The following is an 18,253-nucleotide window of genomic DNA, read 5'->3' on the forward strand; positions in this document are numbered from 1 at the left end:
GACAAAAACCTCATGCAGGAGTCCGTCTAGAAGCTGTAAGTTTTGTTTTAAATATATATTTTAAAATATTAAATTAATATAATATTTAATTTAATTTTTTTTTGTAGTTCGAGAAGACGGGAGTCTTACCTTCTCTGTCTGACCTATTCAAGATGACTCACGCCACATCCGACGGAGTTTTTGTGGATCCTGCATCTGAGAAACTCTTCCGAACAGTGGCCGGTCGGATTGAAGAACGGGAGACGCAACTAACCCAGGAGTCTCCCGATGGATTAGCAGTCACATTGTCCACCCAAGAGGTCGACAGAATTTTCGAAGAGGTAACTTAAAATTTTAGTTTACATTATTTTAAATATTTTAACATAATTAACTATATTAATATATGTTTTGATTTTATAGGTGGCTCCTAAAAAGAAGGAACGGATAGTCGGTATAGGCTCTGTTAACGAAGTTGCAAGGGCAACTTCGTCATACAGTTCGAGACGGGATGAAGAGACTGCTCAGATGAAGGCTCAAATGGATAGCCAGAAGGCTCAAATGGATAGTCAGCAGGTTCGTTTAGACTCTCTTGAGGATTTGCTAGACGTGATGGCAGTGGGAAACCCGGTTATGCAGAGAATGTTGAGTGAGAGACGAGCCGCTCTTGGAATGCCACCACGAGATCCCCAAGAGTCCGATCCAACCCGTCAACAGCCGAGCAACCCCACCAACTACTTCGACAATATGTAGTTTTTTTTTTCTGTTTGTATTATGAATTTAAATATTATTGTATGAATTTAAATATTATTGTATGACTTTTTTAAAATATGTTTTCCAATTTCATATTTTGTTTTAAAATTTAAATTATTTTAAATTCTGAATACTAAAAATAAATTAAAATCTATTATATACTAATTAATAATAATATAATAAGTAACGATGTAAACTCCTCGTAAACATTACATGGAGTTTACAACGAACGTTTACGAGTAATTAACATCGAAATATTTACGAAGATTTTACATCGAAATGTTTACGAGTGATTTACAACGAAAGTATTTACGTGTGCTTTACATCGAAATAATTACGTGGGATTTACGACGAAGTCTTACGTGGCGTTTACGACGAATTCTTTCCCTGCGCTTTACGAGGAATATATTTCGTCGTAAACGTAACGAGTCGTTTACGACGAAACCTCCGTTACGACGGACGTTTAACAACGAAACGTCTTTCGACGTTAATTCGTCGTAACACCCCGTTTACGACGAATTTACAACGAATACTGCCCTAGTAAAAAATATGTTTTTTTGTAGTGTATATATTATTTTAAAATGGCTTATATAAGTTGAATGTTTTTTTTTAATCACTAACTTTACTTGTCAACTATTTTATATGAAAACGTAGATGCATATTTAATTTGTGATCCGTAAACTACATTTGTATGAAAGTTTAACTTTTTAAAAGTGTTGATTGCTTGGATTTTAATAACTTGAGGCACACATTCCCGTTTTATAGTTAAAAATGCTAAATCATATATATAATAGCCATTAGTCTGATACAAATTTAAACAGGCTTGTATAGATCGAATCGTATTTTTAAACGTCTTCACTGCTTCAATTGTATTTACTATGCATTGCTTGAAACGTCCAATTGTTAGATCTAATTTATAGAATTTAATTAACTAACTCTTATATGATGTCTTCTCCCAAATAAGACCTGTTTAATTTTATGTTGTCACCTAGATTCCATTTATAATTCCATATCGGTATGTATGCAAAACAACATTTTCTGCATTTTCTTACAATCAAACTTAATATAACGTCAACCCATCGTAGATATTAAATTAAAAAGTCTTTCCTCATAAGAGGTACACAGACGGAAACATATTCCGAAACTGGAAAATACTGGAAAGTCCAAAAAAAAAAAAGAAATGCATAGTAATTAAAGGTACTGATAATTAAAAAACGGGAGCAGAGTTGGGTTGACGGATCACAGCTTAGTAGCTTCACTCACGGGGACGTTTGCGGCTACCATCCTTCACCTGACCACCGGTTGGATTTGGATCATACGCTTCACCTTCAACCAAGGTACCGGCGGACGAAGATGTTTCGCCACTCTCGCCACCAACAATTAAAGCTTCGTTGGTGTTGAAAGTCCGGTTAACGAATTAACATGTATTATAATGCGTCAGTTAATGTAAAATTTAATGGAATAATATATATAATACCTCAGGTTCAATGTGGTCACTTATTCCACAAACAGTGAAATTGCGGTGGTTTGGGGTGAAATTGAACGGGGTAACACGTATTTGGAACACAAATTCTTTTCCACCAAGTTCTTCTAGACACTATGGGAGCTGCTCGCCCCCACCACCATTCATCTGAAATAAGTGAAAACATTTTGTAACTTCACAATGCAGTGCTATGCTTTGTATAATTTTTATGTTTTTTGTAAACAAACCTCTTTGACAGTTAGAGTTGCGGCATCTTTCTTTATGAGATTAAGCATCTCTCTGTCTAAAACCACAAAAGTGGCATTGTCATTCCCATCATCAACGGACAATTCAACACGGTACCTGAAAAAAAAACGGATTTAGTGAGCACAATGGAAAGAAGTGGTCTCCAAGAAACAATGATTCTGATACTAAACTGTTAAAATGCTCACTTTATAACACCTGTGACGTTGGCATTAACACAACGGTTGCAACGTAGAGAATTGCTTGATTGATCTAACTTTCTGCTGCAGCCAGTGCATGAAACAAAAGACCACCCATTCTGTTGGAGAACCTCAAGCACTCGAGCCTTGCAGATGAACTCTGCTTCTTGGGTCTACCAAGTGAACATCAAAACATGTTATTAGTCTAATTTCAACTTAGACGACACTTCCTACTTTAAATAAATATTACTGTTACCTGCTCATCAGAGTTGGAGATGAATTTGTTGAGATCTCCAATGGAGACATGTTCCTTTTTCTTGATTGATTCCTTGGTATCAATGCAAGGAAAAGATTCACCAACTGGTCCTCCTAAGATGAAAGCGAATCATATATGTTAGAAAGTGACTAATTCAAGATTAATATAATCAAAGTGGAATATAACCTAGCTGTGAACTGGGTGATGGCTGGAAGATTCATGTCGAAATAAAATTTCGTGGCTGGGGTGGAGTTGGGGTACAAATTTCCTGCAGAGAGTAAGTGTTTGGGTTGCATCATAAATTAAACCCCAAAATAATTGAATTTACCAAAAGCAGTTTGAACCAAAATTTTTAAAAGATTTTACAAACCTCCAAAGATTTTTGGATTCACAGTTGGGACCACCATAACAGACTGTGCTCTTTCGCCTGAGCTGATGAGTCCCCGAAAGGTTGCCGCAGCTTCATCCCATAAGGACAGATACACCACAACATTACTGCAAAAAATTTGTTTCAATGACGAGGCCACGTTCATAAAAGTTTTTGAGATAAGTTTTTGTTAGCTTACGGTTCGATGACGAAGCGGACAACAACTCGAGTCATCACTGTAGCGTCCGAAAGATCGGAACCTTGGACGGAACGAATCATTCCTACAACATCTGCAACGTGAAACACATATACTGTCTCAGCCTGAGACCATAATTAAGACAATTTTTAAAGCGAATAAAATTATTTCGAGAATAATATATAAGAAATAAACCTGGGAGTTCCAAGTTCGTGTTATCAAGTGCTTGAAGATGCTCAAACTTCCTGAGCATGAATTTCTGGAGGTTGATAATGGGAGCGACTTCATCAATGGTTGTTTGTGGGAGGAACCGGATCACGAATGGATTGTCTGTGATCTTGTACAGATTAGTGCATCTAGCAAACTCAAAGCGTGAAACTTTGACGATGGAACCACTTCGTAAACCTGGATGGTAGTGACCGGAGCGAGCGGCAGTAATAAACCCATGGATCACAGAATTCTGTGAACAAAACGACAAATAAACATGTGACAAAACAGAACTGATGAAATTAACGGAATCACAAATGGTTGGTCTTTCTCAAAAGTTTGATCGTAAATAAATGGAACAGTACCTGCTCATCAAGGAAAAGCAAGGTGATTCCCATGAATTTGCCTTGCTTCTTAATGTTTCTGGAGTCCCAAAAACGCAGGAGGCGAGCCACGACGAACTGAGCAGATCGACCCAGGCAGAGATCGTCGAACGATGTCGGGCCAACAACGGCCGGAGCGGAGGAAGCCATCTTTGAGAGAATCTTTGGAAGCTGAAGGAAGAAATTTTAACTGAGAGTGATTGTGAGCGATCCCCACAGCCTCATCCATCTCCTACTTATAGAACAAAGAATCATCAGACGAAGAATACCAAAACGTTACAGAGTTTAGTGTAATTAAGACAACAGTTAAAGAATACATCAAAGGTGGAGGAAGGCAAAGAGATGAGAATGATTGGCTTTACAAAACAACAGAAACAAAACTGAGAGTGATTGCGAGCGATCCCCACAGCCTCATCCATCTCCTACTTATAGAACAAAGAATCATCAGACGAAGAATACCAAAACGTTACAGAGTTTAGTGTAATTAAGACAACAGTTAAAGAATACATCGAAGGTGGAGGAAGGCAAAGAGATGAGAATGATTGGCTTTACAAAACAACAGAAACAAAATCGGCGACTTGAAAAATGGAAGAAGGAAAGGATGATGCCCTAGAACAAAGCACATCATTTTCTTTCAATTATTCCTATCGATTATTCAATAACACAGGCCCAACCCCAACTAACAGCCCATACGATATATTTCTGAACCCAATATAGAAACAGAACACAGGAGCCCAACCCAAAATCATATAATCAAACCAAACCTACTTCAATCGGACCAAACAACGAATCACCCTTCCAAATAAAAGGAATCTGACGTGGACCCTCTAGGAAGAGAGGAAAATCTCTCATTATATATATATAGAAACAGAACACAGGAGCCCAACCCAAAATCATATAATCAAACCAAACCTACTTCAAACGGACCAAACAACGAATCACCCTTCCAAATAAAAGGAATCTGACGTGGACCTTCTAGGAAGAGAGAAAAGTCTCTCATTATATATATATATATATATATATATGATTTAGACCAAGACCTGTGTATCTATAGTTTTTAAAACTACAAGAGAACCAAAATAAATACAAAGACATAACACCAGAATGAAACCTCAAATCAATAAGTAATAAAAGCAGAATATCAGCCTCAACCAGCCTATCCACGTAGGACAATTTAATCAGCCAATCAGAGAGGACGTTTTTGCCATGTCACATGTGTGTTGCCTTTCTTGGGTTTACCGTGTTTTTGATACGATTGGACCTCAAGCCCATCAGACCATTGAAAGACACGGACGGCGACCAAACCATTTCGACCTCTCCCTTTCGCATTTCTTCAAACCCTAATAACTCAGATCGATTCTTCATCCTTTTTGCTCTTCCTTTTCTTTGATCTGTTTCACGATCTGACCCCTAAACAATCAATACATCCTCCACTTCGTTGTCCCTTTACTCTCATTTATGGATTCGTTTTGCTTTTCTCCTTTTGATTTTCTTTATAAAACTCTTAATCTCCCTTTTCTCCTTCAGATTTTGTTTATACAATTCTTAATCCGATTCTTATTTCGATTAAGCTTCGTTGCAATGAGTTCCAACGGAAAATCCACCTCCGAGAAACCAAAAGGCATTGATGCTGACTCCTCTCCCGGACCGATCAAGCCCATCGGAACACCATATGTCTCTTCCAACCACTCAATCGGCGATCCCCACTCGAAGCAAGCCAAAGGCGAAGTTTCGGTCACCTCCGGTCTGAACAAACTCAACGGCAAGACCTCTGTCTCTTCCGGCATCTTGAGCGGCGTACCTAAATCGAAAAACCCCAATGGTAAGAACCCTTATCGTTTCCTTATGCAATTATAGAGTCCGTTTTGTTAGAGGATTTTTGTGTAGGCTCTTTTAGAGTACCACGGAACGATGGACAAGCTGGTAAACCGAGCAGATTTGTATATCTTTTGTGAGGATTTCATGAGGATTTTGAGGGAATAATAAAGAGATAGGCTTGAGGAGACTTTTATTAGATAGAACAAGAAAAATTACAAGGTATTGAGTAAGAACCCTAATTCTAGCCGTCAAGTTCTAGTCTCTAAGCCTTGGATAAGTTGATCCCTTGCTTCAGGGTTTTAGTAGCTCTTATGTAGTCGTCTAGGAGTCGGTTTTGTTAGGTTAAACTCTCCATATTCGGAAAAATGGAAGGTTCTCCTTGTCGGAAGTTTTCCATTTCTTGGAAGGGAGCTCGGTTCCAGGGACCGAACTCGGGGTTCCTTTCTAGCGGGGACCCGAGGGTCTAGGTCCTGCCTGGAGGCTGGAGGAAATGGTACCGGGGTATTTTTCCCCAACAGTTTGCCCCTTATTTCTCAATTTCGTCATCGAAGTCGGGGAATAACCTGTACACTCAAGTCAACCGGGGTTGCTCATTCTCAGCAGGCTCCCCTTAGGCAGGACCCCGTTCCATTGGTCTTGCTAGCTTGGATTCCATTCAAGTCGGAACTCATTCTGAACCCAGGTGAGGACCGGTTCCTTCGTTGTTTGACCGGAGTCTAGTAGTAGTTCCTTCTATCTTCTGGAGATGGTGGGACCGGAACTCTGATGTTAATCTGCGTATAAGCTGGAGAAGTTCTCGCTAGGGGGATTATGGAGCCTCTGAGACTAGGATCCGTCGATTTGAGGAAGAAAGTGGAAACATTGCTTCCCCTGGCGCCTTTCCTTTTTCCAGACCGGCCGTTTCTTTCATAAAGGACTCTTCTGAAGATTTGGAAATATCTGATTCCTTTTTCCTGGCTCCAAAAAGGAAAGAATCAGCCATATATTTAGGGTGCCCGATGCATAGAGTTTCATTCATCCCTTATTCAAGAAGATGAACTCTGATCTTCCTGCTTCACTCGTGGGTGGCCGCGTAAGGCCTTGTCGCCTGTTTGCTGATCCTTTCTCCTCCTCTGTTGCTTCTTTCGGAGAAGTTTCTGAAACTGATAGCGAGGCGATCCCAATGGTGCCTTTGAAGCAACGTGATTCCCTCGTTCTCGATGATGGCCCGCGTTCTGAAATTCAGGAGGGAGGTCTGAAGGTGATATGGAGAAAGTACGGGATCCATTTTTCGGTGCAGGTGAGGAGTTCTTTGGAATTTGAGCGCGCTCCTGATGGGGGGCCAGGCGAGATAGCAATTTTGAGGCGTATCTGATAGAAGGTTTCCGGGGGATCGTCCCTTCGCTCGTGGCTGAAGTATCATCGTTTTTGGGTTTCTGTCCTTCTCAACTCACTCATTTATCCTGGAAGACTTTAATGTCAATCCAAGTGCCCGGGGAGCTTTATGGCCTTGATACCGGGGTACACAAAGTTCTATACTCCTACTAATTTGCCCCATTAATAATCGTGTCTGGGTTATACCACCTTCAGCCTCGCGACGGCGCTCCCTTGGTTGAAGAGCCTTCGAGAGGTGCCCGAGGTAATTACCCCTTTGGGGACAATTGGACCAGTCGGTACATGTTTATGAAGATCCAGGAACCCTTCTATTATCCTACATTCTGGCGTACTGTTGGTAAGTCTCGCTTCTGGCGCCTTTTCCTCCTTTGGTTGTTGGTCTGCTGATAATTGGTTTTGCTTTCAGATGTGTCTCGTCTGGTATCCTTTCTTGGGGAAGCAGTGGCGAAAAAGATGTTGGCGATTCCTCGACGTTTCCGTGGAGTGCACTTCCTGATGAGCAAGGAGGTCCTGCGTTGTTGGGGTCAAATATGGTTACGGCGGAGTTAACATTCAAAACGTCCAGAGAAGAAAATGAGAACTTTCTTCGACGAATACTTTTTAGAAATAGATTCTTTTTTACGAAAAGCTTTACAGAGGAAACACGAGACATCGGACAAGAGCTCGAAAAATGTCGTTATGCAATGACCGAACGCGTGTTCCGCTCGGTCGCTAAGTAGCGACCGAGCTCGAGCCAAGCTCAGTGGCTACGTAGCGACCGAGTGTCCGTTCCGCTCGGTAGCTACATAGCGACCGAGCTCGAGCCAAGCTCGGTCGCTACGTTACGCTCGTTCGCTACGTTACGCTCGTTCGCTACGTAACAACCGAGCTCGAGCCAAGCTCGGTTGCTACGTAGTGACCGAGCGTCCGTTCCGCTCGGTCGCTAAGTAGCCACCGAGCATCCGTTCCGCTCGGTTGCTACATCCGTTCCGCTCGGTTGCTACGTAGCGACCGAGCTCTTCCGAGACGTCGATACGACATTAGTCCACACATTCTCGTCCACCCTTTGATGCTATCTCCCGAAGACCGTAGCGAACCCATTTCGTGTTTCCCGCCATTCTAAGTCATCGATCAAACTTTACGGTAAAAACCGCGGAAAGTTTGTTCTTTATCGAAAGAAGCCGTAATAAACGCTTCGAGTCAGCCCAAAGGGACCTAAGACATGACTCGAGGCCCAACTTACGATTTCTTAACCAACAGCCCGTAAGCCGTATGATGGTTTACGCTTGGTTTGAAAAGGAAAGATAAATGTCAAGTTTCCACGGATAAATATGAAATTTTGAAGATAATTACGAAGATCGGAAAAAATGGAATATCTCCATTTTTACGCTATGACGGCTTACGGGCAGAAGAGGAAAAGCGCAAACTGACCTAGGAGCCATTATATAAGGAGTCCTAGGCGAGAAGCATGGGAGGGGACTTTCTCAGAGAAAGCTTAGCACTTAGGGCAATTAGGCAACTTTCCGTTTTTGTTATTCGAGCTGCGACTCAATTAGGTTTAGCCGTCTTAGGGTTGTTAGAACTAGGAATCTCGCCGACAGCTCTCGAGCCCAGGCTTATACCTTGTTGTAAACGCTCATACGCAAATTCGGAATGAGACTTCTCTTTTCTCCCTTTTTATGATTTCATATAATTTATCGTTGTTATCTCGTGTTCTGATTGCTTAGCGTGTGGTATTAGTAGATATCCGGGACCTCTGAGAAACTAGCATTCTCCTACTTTCCTAATTTAAACGGAAATCGACAGTGCGAATTTCGGTTCCCACAGTTTGGCGCTAGAAGGAGGGGGCTCTACGGATCAATCTAACCCGCAAAAGCCACTCAACGATCAGAACGATATGCAAGACTCGACATGTGCGAACGTCATCTCGTTCAAGGGGGGAGCAACGGTCGATCGAGCCAAACCTCGAAACGATCTCCTTGTTATCGAGCTGACGATCCGAGATGTCGACGTTGCTAGGGTACTATTCGACACCGGAAGTTCGGCCGATATCATCTTCAAGGATACTCTCGAGAAAATGGGGATCGATCAATCCGAAATCGTGAAATACCCTAGCCCACTACTGGGACTTTCGGGAGAAAGAACCATGGCCTACGTGTCGATTAATCTCGCAGGCAAAGCCGGAACCGTGACAAGAGTCACAGAGTTTCTAGTCGTTGACCGTCCCACATCTTACAACGTTATCATGGGAATGCCATGGTTGAACACCATGCGTGCCATCCCATCAACGTACCATCTTTGCCTCAAATTCCCAACCCCTAACGTAGTCGAGGTAATATGGGGAAACCCAAGAGTATCACAGGTGTGTTACGCCGCAGAACAAAAATGAAAAAGACCAGACCTCGAGACCACTCCTAGAAAAGCAGAGAAAAAGATCTCCAACAAGGATTCGCGAAGTCAAGATTCAGCGGACCTCTTCTGGCAGTCTCGTAACATCACGACCCTGGAGGAAAAACGCGAACCAACTTGCGAACCTGTGGTCGCAGTCTGTCTCGACGAAGCATTTTCGGAACGATTCGTCGAGATCGGAGCCAATCTCCGCGAGCCATTGAGGACATAGCTCATAACCTGTCAAAAAAAGAACCTCAATACTTTCGCATGGGCTGCGGAAGATATGCCAGGGATCGACATTAACATAACGTGTCACGAATTAAATATCGATCCAACATTCAAACCTGTCAAACAAAAAAGGCAGAAGCTAGGACCCGAACGTGCTTCCGCGGTAAACGATGAGGTCGAAAAATTGCTTCAAGTTGATTCAATAACGGAAGTGAGGTATCCAAACTGGCTCGCTAACCCTGTAGTAGTCAAAAAGAAAAACGGGAAATGGCGATTTTGCGTCGATTTTACCGACCTAAACAAGGCCTGTCCAAAAGATAGTTTCCCTCTGCCACACATCGATCGATTAGTAGAAGCAACGGCGGGTAACGAACTTCTGTCTTTCATGGACGCCTTCTCAGGTTACAATCAAATTATGATGAACCCTGACGATCAAGAGAAGACTGCGTTCATTAACGGAACCTATTGCTACAAGGTAATGCCCTTCGGCCTCAAAAACGCTAGCGCAACTTACCAACGACTCGTGAACCGTATGTTCTCCAAACAACTCGGTAAAACGATGGAGGTTTATATCGACGACATGCTCGTCAAATCCCTCCAAGCAAAGGATCACGTATCACATCTCGAGGAATTTTTCGCACAGTTAAATTCTCATAACATGAAGCTCAACCCGACAAAATGCAGGTTTGCCGTGGCATCAGGGGAATTCCTCGGCTACCTAGTCACATTCGCGGCATCAAAGCTAATCCAAAACAGATCAATGCACTGATCGAGATGGCTTCACCGAAGAATAAAGCGGGAAGTCCAAAGGCTGACCGGTAAGGTCGCGACACTTAACCGATTTATTTCACGATCAACAGACCAGTGCCTGCCCTTCTACGATGTCTTACGGCAAAATAAAAAATTCAAATGGTCGGAAGAATGCGAAAACGCTTTCCAACAGCTGAAGCGGTATTTAGCTTCCCCTCCAGTCCTCGCAAAACCCGTGGAGGGGGAACCTTTATTCTTGTACATCGCCGTGTCGGCAACATCTGTGAGTGGCATCCTGATCAGGGAAGAATGCGGCGAACAGAAACCTATTTTCTATATAAGCAAAACCTTGCTGGATGCCGAATCTAGGTACCCGCTAATGGAAAAATTAGCATGCGCGGTCGTAACATTGGCCCGAAAACTAAGACCATATTTCCAATCCCACACGATCGTCATCCTCACGACTTTTACCCTATGGACGATTCTGCATAGCCCGAGTCAGTCGGGCCGATTGGCCAAATGGGCGGTCGAATTGAGCGAGTACGATATCGAGTACCGACCGAGAACAAGCGCATAGTCACAAGTGCTTGCAGACTTCTTGGTCGAACTACTGACAGGGACCATAACCAATGAGGGACTAAATTCCACCTGGCTCCTCCACGTCGACGGATCCTCATCCAAGCAGGGATCAGGCATCGGAATTCGCCTCACATCTCCGACAAGCGAGATCTTAGAGAAATCATTCAGGCTGGAATTTCACGCCTAAAACAACGAGGCTGAATACGAAGCACTCATCGCAGGGCTGCGTTTGGCTCACGGCTTGAAGATACGAAACATCTACGCTTACTGCGACTCCCAGTTAGTGGCAAGTCAGTTTAGCGGAGAGTATGAAGCCAGGGATGAACGGATGGACGCGTACCTAAAACTGGTCCAAAATCTAGCTCAAGAGTTTGACTGTTTTGCCCTTACGCGAATTCCCCGTTTCGAAAACGTCCAGGCAGATGCTCTCGTGGCCTTAGCATCATGTTCTGACCCAGGACTTAAAAGAGTAATTCCGGTCGAGTTCATCAAACATCCGAGCATCGGACCACCAATCGTCGTCAACCTCATAGAAGGTCAAGATGACGAGGAAGAAGAAGTTACAATACAACCGCAATCAGAGCAATCTGATTACGGCTCCGATACCCCATGGCTGCAGAAAATTCGAGACTACATTATCAACGGACACCTGCCCACCGAAAAATGGGCATCCCGCAAAGTCCGAACACAGGCCGCGCGCTACGCAACAGTGGACGGCGAAATTTACAAATGGAGATTCTCCGGACCACTCATGACGTGCCTGGAAGGGGAAGAAGCAGGAAAAGTGATGGAGGAAGTACATTCTGAGTCCTGCGGCAACCATTCCGGTGGAAGATCGCTGGCATTGAAAATCAAACGCCATGGATACTACTGGCCGACGATGATCGGAGATTGCGAGAAGTTCACACGAAAATGCAAAAAATGCCAGAGGCATGCTCCAACCATCCGACAACCAGCCGAAGTTCTCTCCTCCATCACATCTCCCAATCCCTTTATGCGCTGGGCCATGGATATCGTCGGACCCCTTCATAATTCAAAGCAAAAGCATTTCCTTTTAGTCCTCACCTATTTCTTTTCAAAATGGGTAGAGGCAGATTCATACGCGAGTATAAAAGATGTCCAAGTCGAAAGTTTCGTATGGAGAAACATCATCTGTAGGCATGGAGTTCCTTACGAGATCGTAACCGATAACGGATCTCAGTTTATCTCCACCCAGTTCGAGGCGTTCTGCAAAAAATGGAGGTCCGGCTTAGCAAGTCGACGCCCAGGTATCCCCAGTGTAACGGACAAGCTGAAACGATTAATAAAACCATTCTCGACGGACTGAAGAAACGCTTAGAGGCTAAAAAGGCAGGTGGGCTGACGAACTCGAGGGAATCCTCTGGTCCCACCGTACCACCCCGAGGCGGGCAACGGGAGAAACCTCTTTCGCTCTTGTGTACGGAACGGAATGCATGATTCCCGCAGAAGTATAATTCCCCGGTGTTCGAAGAAGATTACTTCCCGAACGAGAGGAGCTCAATAACGCCATGCTCCTGGATGATCTCGATCTCATTAACGAGCGTCGGGATCGAGCGCTCATCCGAATCCAAAATTACCAACAAGCAGCCGCGAAGTACTATAATTCCAACGTACGAAATCACAGATTTAATCAAGGAGATCTGGTCCTTCGCAAAGTCTTCCAAAACACCGCTGAACGAAACGCGGGAAAACTTGGAGCAAACTGGGAAGGACCCTATAAAATCGAAAAAGTCGTCTGACCGGTCTCCTACGAAATAGCCAACATGCAAGGCATAAAAATTCCAAGGACCTGGAACGCTATGCATCTCAAAAAATACTATCACTAAACAAACCAATTCGCAATGACCGAACTACGAGACGGCTTGATCTCCATATGGAGTACGTAGGCAGTTTGTTGAAAGGCAAATTCAGCTATTCCCCCTCATTAAAAAGGGGAGGGGGAGTGGATACGTATACTCGTATACTCTCAACTTTGAAAACATCCGACCACGCCTTCGATGTTTCCGACATATCTTAACCAAGAAAATTATTCTTTATCCGCAAAACATTTTTCGATATTCGGAAATAAATCAGCCGTTAGGGAGAAGCAGCCTTTGGCATCGCGAGACGTCGCAAGAGATGCCTCGAGAGTTACTTCCTCCGAACGACGAAAATGGACACTCCGTCAAAAAAAAAATGATGAACATTTTAACACATATTTTGCGCAAAAACTCCAAACGACGGCATTTGCTGCCAAGTCCGGTGCTGATCACATCGAACTCTCGAATGTCCTAAACAGACATAGCTATCTCACGAAGATGACTCTCGTACATCCGACACAAGGGTAATAGCGCTATAAAAAAAACCCGAAATTTTGGTCCAACACTTCCGGTTGGCTTAAAAATTGTCTCCGAAGTGATGCTCGATTCATATCTAACAAGTCATGTAAGCCGAGAACCTATCGCAGACTTTAAATCGGTACGAATCAGGTTAAAATCATGATAGATAAATCGATAGCCGGCTACTAACCGCATAAAATCTTAAAACCGAAAGTAAACCTAGGTCTTGCCCTAAACCCAGCGCACTGGTCCCTAACATCCTAAGGCATGATATCCAAAAGATACAAGATCCCAAAACCATGCCTCTATGTTTATATTCGACATCTTCAGATATCCCGCGAAGTCTATATCTCGCGGAAAAACTCTCGAAACAGATCTTGAACAAAACATTTCACATCGAAGAAGGATATGAGACGACAACTCATCACACTCCTTCCACGCCATACGTAAACTTATGAAAAATGCAACTCGATCACCTTGTCATAAAAAGAAAGCCGCAGAGCGTCATGGATTCAAAGCCACATATGGCCAGTCCCGAAATATGAAATAAGGCCATTTAAGGCCGCAACATCAAACATAAAAAAAATCTCTTGCAAGAAATCTAACCAAAGTCATCCTCAGAACTCACGCTCCCTCTTCACCCTCGCTTCGTCCAAGCCTGGAGCCGCATCACCTCTGCTTTCTCCGAGCACCGGATCTTTCCCCTCTGAGCCTTCTGAATACGTCGGAAGAAAGCACGCGGATTTCAGGTCAGCTAGGATGAGATCGAAATCTCCATCCACGACTGCCAAATCTCCCTTGCAGCCGGACAGTCGGGCCTCTGAAGAACGAGAAGCCGTTGACTTTTGTCGTAAAAGATAGATCTTTTGCGTTTCCCTTACAGTTTTCTAATAGGCGTTTTAGGCATAAAAGGAGGATCTTTTTTTTTTTACGTAGCGACCATGCGGTTCATGGGCTGTTGGTTATGAAAATCGTAAGTTTTGCCTCGAGTCTTGTCTTAGGGCCCTTTGGGCCGTCTTCTGACTCAAAGCGTTTATTACGGCTTCTTTCAATAAAGAATGAACTTTCCGCGGTTTTTACGGTAAAGTTTGATCGATAACTTAGAACGGCGGGGAACGTGAAATGGGTTCGCTACGGTCTTCGGGAGATAGCATCGAAGGGTAGACGAGAATGCATGGAATAATGTCGTATCAACGTTTTGGAAGAGCCCGGTCGCTACGTAGCGACCGAGCTTCTGCTCGAGCTCGGTTGCTACGTCGAGCTCGGCCGCTACGTAGCGACCGAGCCTCTGCTCGAGCTCGGTCGCTACGTAGCGACCGAGCGGAACACGCGTTCGGTCACTGCATAGCGACCCTTTTCGAGCTCTTGTCCGATGACTCACGTTTCCTCCGCAAAGTTTTTCGTAAGGAAAAGCTCGTTGGGAGCGTGGATTTCTAGTGAGATCCCAATGCGCGGTATGGCGAGTTTGGACGATATTGGTGTATTTGGGCGAAGTTCGTGTTCAAAAATCCGCAAGTAAATAGTAATTTCTCATGCCTATAAGATGGGAGGTAATTTCTTCACAATCTTTACACTTACTCATTCTCATAGAGAGGTTTCTTGAAAAAAAAAATTTCTTTCTCTTTCTCTCTATCATTTCCTTCTTGATAAAAAAAAAGAAAAACACGAGATGTCGAGTAAGAAAAGGAGTTAGAAGAAAGGGTCCTTGCCCGCGAACGTTTCTGAAGAGCTTCGTGTGCCAAAGATGGAATTCGTTCCTCATTCAGTAGACCCAGCCGAGAACGAGGCATGGTGGGTGGCGTGTTACAGTTCGATCACGCCTCCCAAAGAAAAATCATTCCCGATCATGAACCATCGCCCAGTGGAGGTAGGTGCACCAAGTAGGAGTACTAGTGAATTCCTCGAGGTCATGTTCGTTCTACCATATTTCGGATGCGGTGGAGTTCAGGGTTCCTCGTCAAGGAGAGCGCGCTAGTAGTCCCCTGGAGGGTTACTTTACTTGCTACGAAGCATTCGTAGTGCACATTCGTAGTGCGCTGTCGCTTGTGGGTCCCGATTCCCAAAATTATCGTCCGTGTGTTGGATCATTTCGAGGTGGCGATAAGCCAACTGAATCCCCTTGGCATCCAGCACCTCATTGGAGTCCTGATCCTGAGCTACGAGCATGGTCTCTCCCTCACCGTCGATCACTTCGAAGCGCTTCTTCGGTTACAGATCATCAAGGACACGGGCACGTACAGGCTGGTTCCTCGGAACTTCATGTCAATGGTAAAGGGGTTTACTTCTAACTTCAACTCGTGGAAGAAGTGTTTCTTCTTCGTTCGTGTAGACGCAGCGTCCGTTGAGGAGAGTTGTATCCCATTGTTTCGGAGGTTGCCGAACGATCGTCCCTTCATCAATCCTCTTGCTCCTTTTCCTGAGGACATTATTGCGGTGAGGGATCTGCTCAGGAACGGTTCTTTTTTCTGGACTTCCTTTACGCCGAAGAGAGTTCGAAAGGCGCTGAGGTTTGTGCATCCTAGTCCTGCTTTGGGCAGAGAAACAAGGAGTGATTCCGAGCCTGATGACCAAGGTCCCGACGCCGCTCCCACGATTGCGACGGGGCTGAACTCTTCGAAGGGGAAAGATATTGACCTCGGTGACCTGGAGTTTTCGGTGGACGATTGCATGCTTCCAGGATGGAATCCGGACCTTGCTTTTGGCGATGGAAGCGGAACGAGCGAGGTCCCTATTCCGGACTTCGATGATTTCTTCGCTGGTCTTCCGTCGGGCTTCGATGCTCCTCCGGCTACGAGCGAGTTGGGGAGGCCGAAAGTCGTCGCGGAAGGATCTCGTATCATCAACGGGGTATAATCTTTAAGGACTTTGACGATCGTTATTATTATTATTTTTTTGCTTATAACGTGTCAATCGGTTTTATAGGGCTTGAACTTGCTTGGATCGGCCATTGAGGAGAGCCATAGAGAGGCCATGATCTATCGCTTTAAAGCGGAGAAGGCGGAAAAGGATCTTGCTCGCATGCGAGACGAGATGTTGGCGCGAGATGCTCAACTCGCTCGTGATCATGCCAGGGCTGTTCGTAGGGCGGAACGGAAGGGCAAGAGGGAAATTGTCGAGGTGATGAAGACTCGCGCTTCTCAATTATCGCTCCTATGTCGTATTCTCCAAGCTCAACTGCCCACTTTGCCAGTCATCCAGAGACCTCAGGCTTATGTAGGGCCAGCTTTATAGGGATGGAAGTGACAACCACCACTGGATGAGCCTGAAAGTAAGGCCGTAGTTTGCGAGCGGCGACCATTAGGGCTAGGGCCAACTTTTCTAGATGACTGTAGCGGGTTTCCGCGTCTAGAAGAGCTTTACTCACGTAATAGATTGGCAGTTGCTTGGTTCCCTCTTCTCGGACCAGGACGGCACTGACTGCGTGCTCTGAGACTGCGAGGTATAGCAGTAAGATTTCGCCGAGCAAGGGTTTAGATAAGAGAGGGGGAGTAGTAAGATAAGCCTTGAACTCCTGGAGAGACGACTCACACTTCTCAGTCCATTCGAAACCCTTCGGCTTCTTGAGGGTTTCGAAGAAGGCGTGGGATTTGTCAGAGAGCCTGGAGATGAATCTGCTTAAGGCCGCCATTCTGCCGGTCAGCTTCTTGACTTCTTTTACGCTCCTCGGGGAAGGGATTGAATCGATAGCTCTGTTTTGTTCTGGATTAGCTTTGATGCCCCGGTGGGTTACAATGTACCCTAGAAATTTTTCGGAGCTGACGCCGAACGAGCACTTAGCTGGGTTGAGCTTCGTATTATATTTACGGAGGGTAGAAAAGGCATGTTGTAGGTGCGAGATATGGTCCTCCGCCTCTAGGGATTTTACCAGCATGTCGTCAATGTAGACCTCCACAGTTTCTCCTATTTTATCCGCGAACGTCATGTTCACCAACCTCTGATACGTTGATCCAGCGTTATTTAAGCCGAAGTGAATGACCGTGTAGCAGTAGATCCCTCGAGACGTTAAGAAGGAAGTCTTCTCTTGGTCTTCGGGATGCATGAGTATTTGGCTGTAGTCGGAGAAGGCGTCCATGAAGCTCATTATCTGGTGTCCAGCCGTAGCATCGACAAACTTATCGATGTGAGGCAGAGGGAAAGGATCCTTTGGACATGACTTGTTGAGGTCTGTGAAATCGATGCAGGCCCGCCATTTACCGTTCTTTTTCTTGACCACTACCACGTTGGCTAGCCACTCTGGATACTGCACTTCTCGGATGAATCCCGCCTCTAATAGGTTCTTGTCCTCTTCGTTGATTATAATGTCTCTTTCCAGAGCAAACTTTCTTCGCTTCTGTCTTATAGGTTGGTGCGAGGGATCCACTTGCAGCTGATGCATAATGATCTCGGGATGGATCCCAGGCATGTCCAAGTGGGACCACGCGAAACAATCGGAATTAGACCGGAGAAAATCTTCTAGTCTTCTTCTCAATCCCTCGGAGAGCTTGGAGCCGATCTTAAGGTTGCAAGTTGAGTCGCCTTCTACTAGTGGCACATCATCCATATCTTCGACTTCTGGTTCCTCTGTATGCGGGGGTGGTGCGGTCTTGATTTGCTTCTTCCGAGCGACCTGGTAGCAGTGGCGGGCGGTTTCCTGATCTCCTCTAATCGCCCTAACGCCCCAAGGAGTGGGGAATTTTATTGTCTGATGGAGAGTCGAGGGGACTGCCCCCATTCCATGAATCAACGCTCGGCCCAGGATCACGTTGTAAGAGG

The 18,253-nt window shown here is 44.7% G+C and overlaps 1 long non-coding RNA gene across 1 annotated transcript; it reads right to left on the bottom strand.

Moving 5' to 3' along the window:
* Positions 1-1,219: 1,219 nt before the first annotated feature.
* On the bottom strand, positions 1,220-7,998 carry LOC125604594. The gene is made up of 3 exons (XR_007336330.1): positions 3,457-7,998; positions 2,891-3,385; positions 1,220-2,807 (listed from the first exon to the last, which is right to left on the bottom strand). It is a non-coding gene; the product is annotated as an uncharacterized LOC125604594 (long non-coding RNA).
* Between the last annotated feature and the right edge of the window lie 10,255 nt (positions 7,999-18,253).

The sequence above is a fragment of the Brassica napus genome, unplaced genomic scaffold, assembly GCF_020379485.1.
Source record: "Brassica napus cultivar Da-Ae unplaced genomic scaffold, Da-Ae ScsIHWf_573;HRSCAF=855, whole genome shotgun sequence".
Lineage (NCBI taxonomy): Eukaryota > Viridiplantae > Streptophyta > Magnoliopsida > Brassicales > Brassicaceae > Brassica > Brassica napus.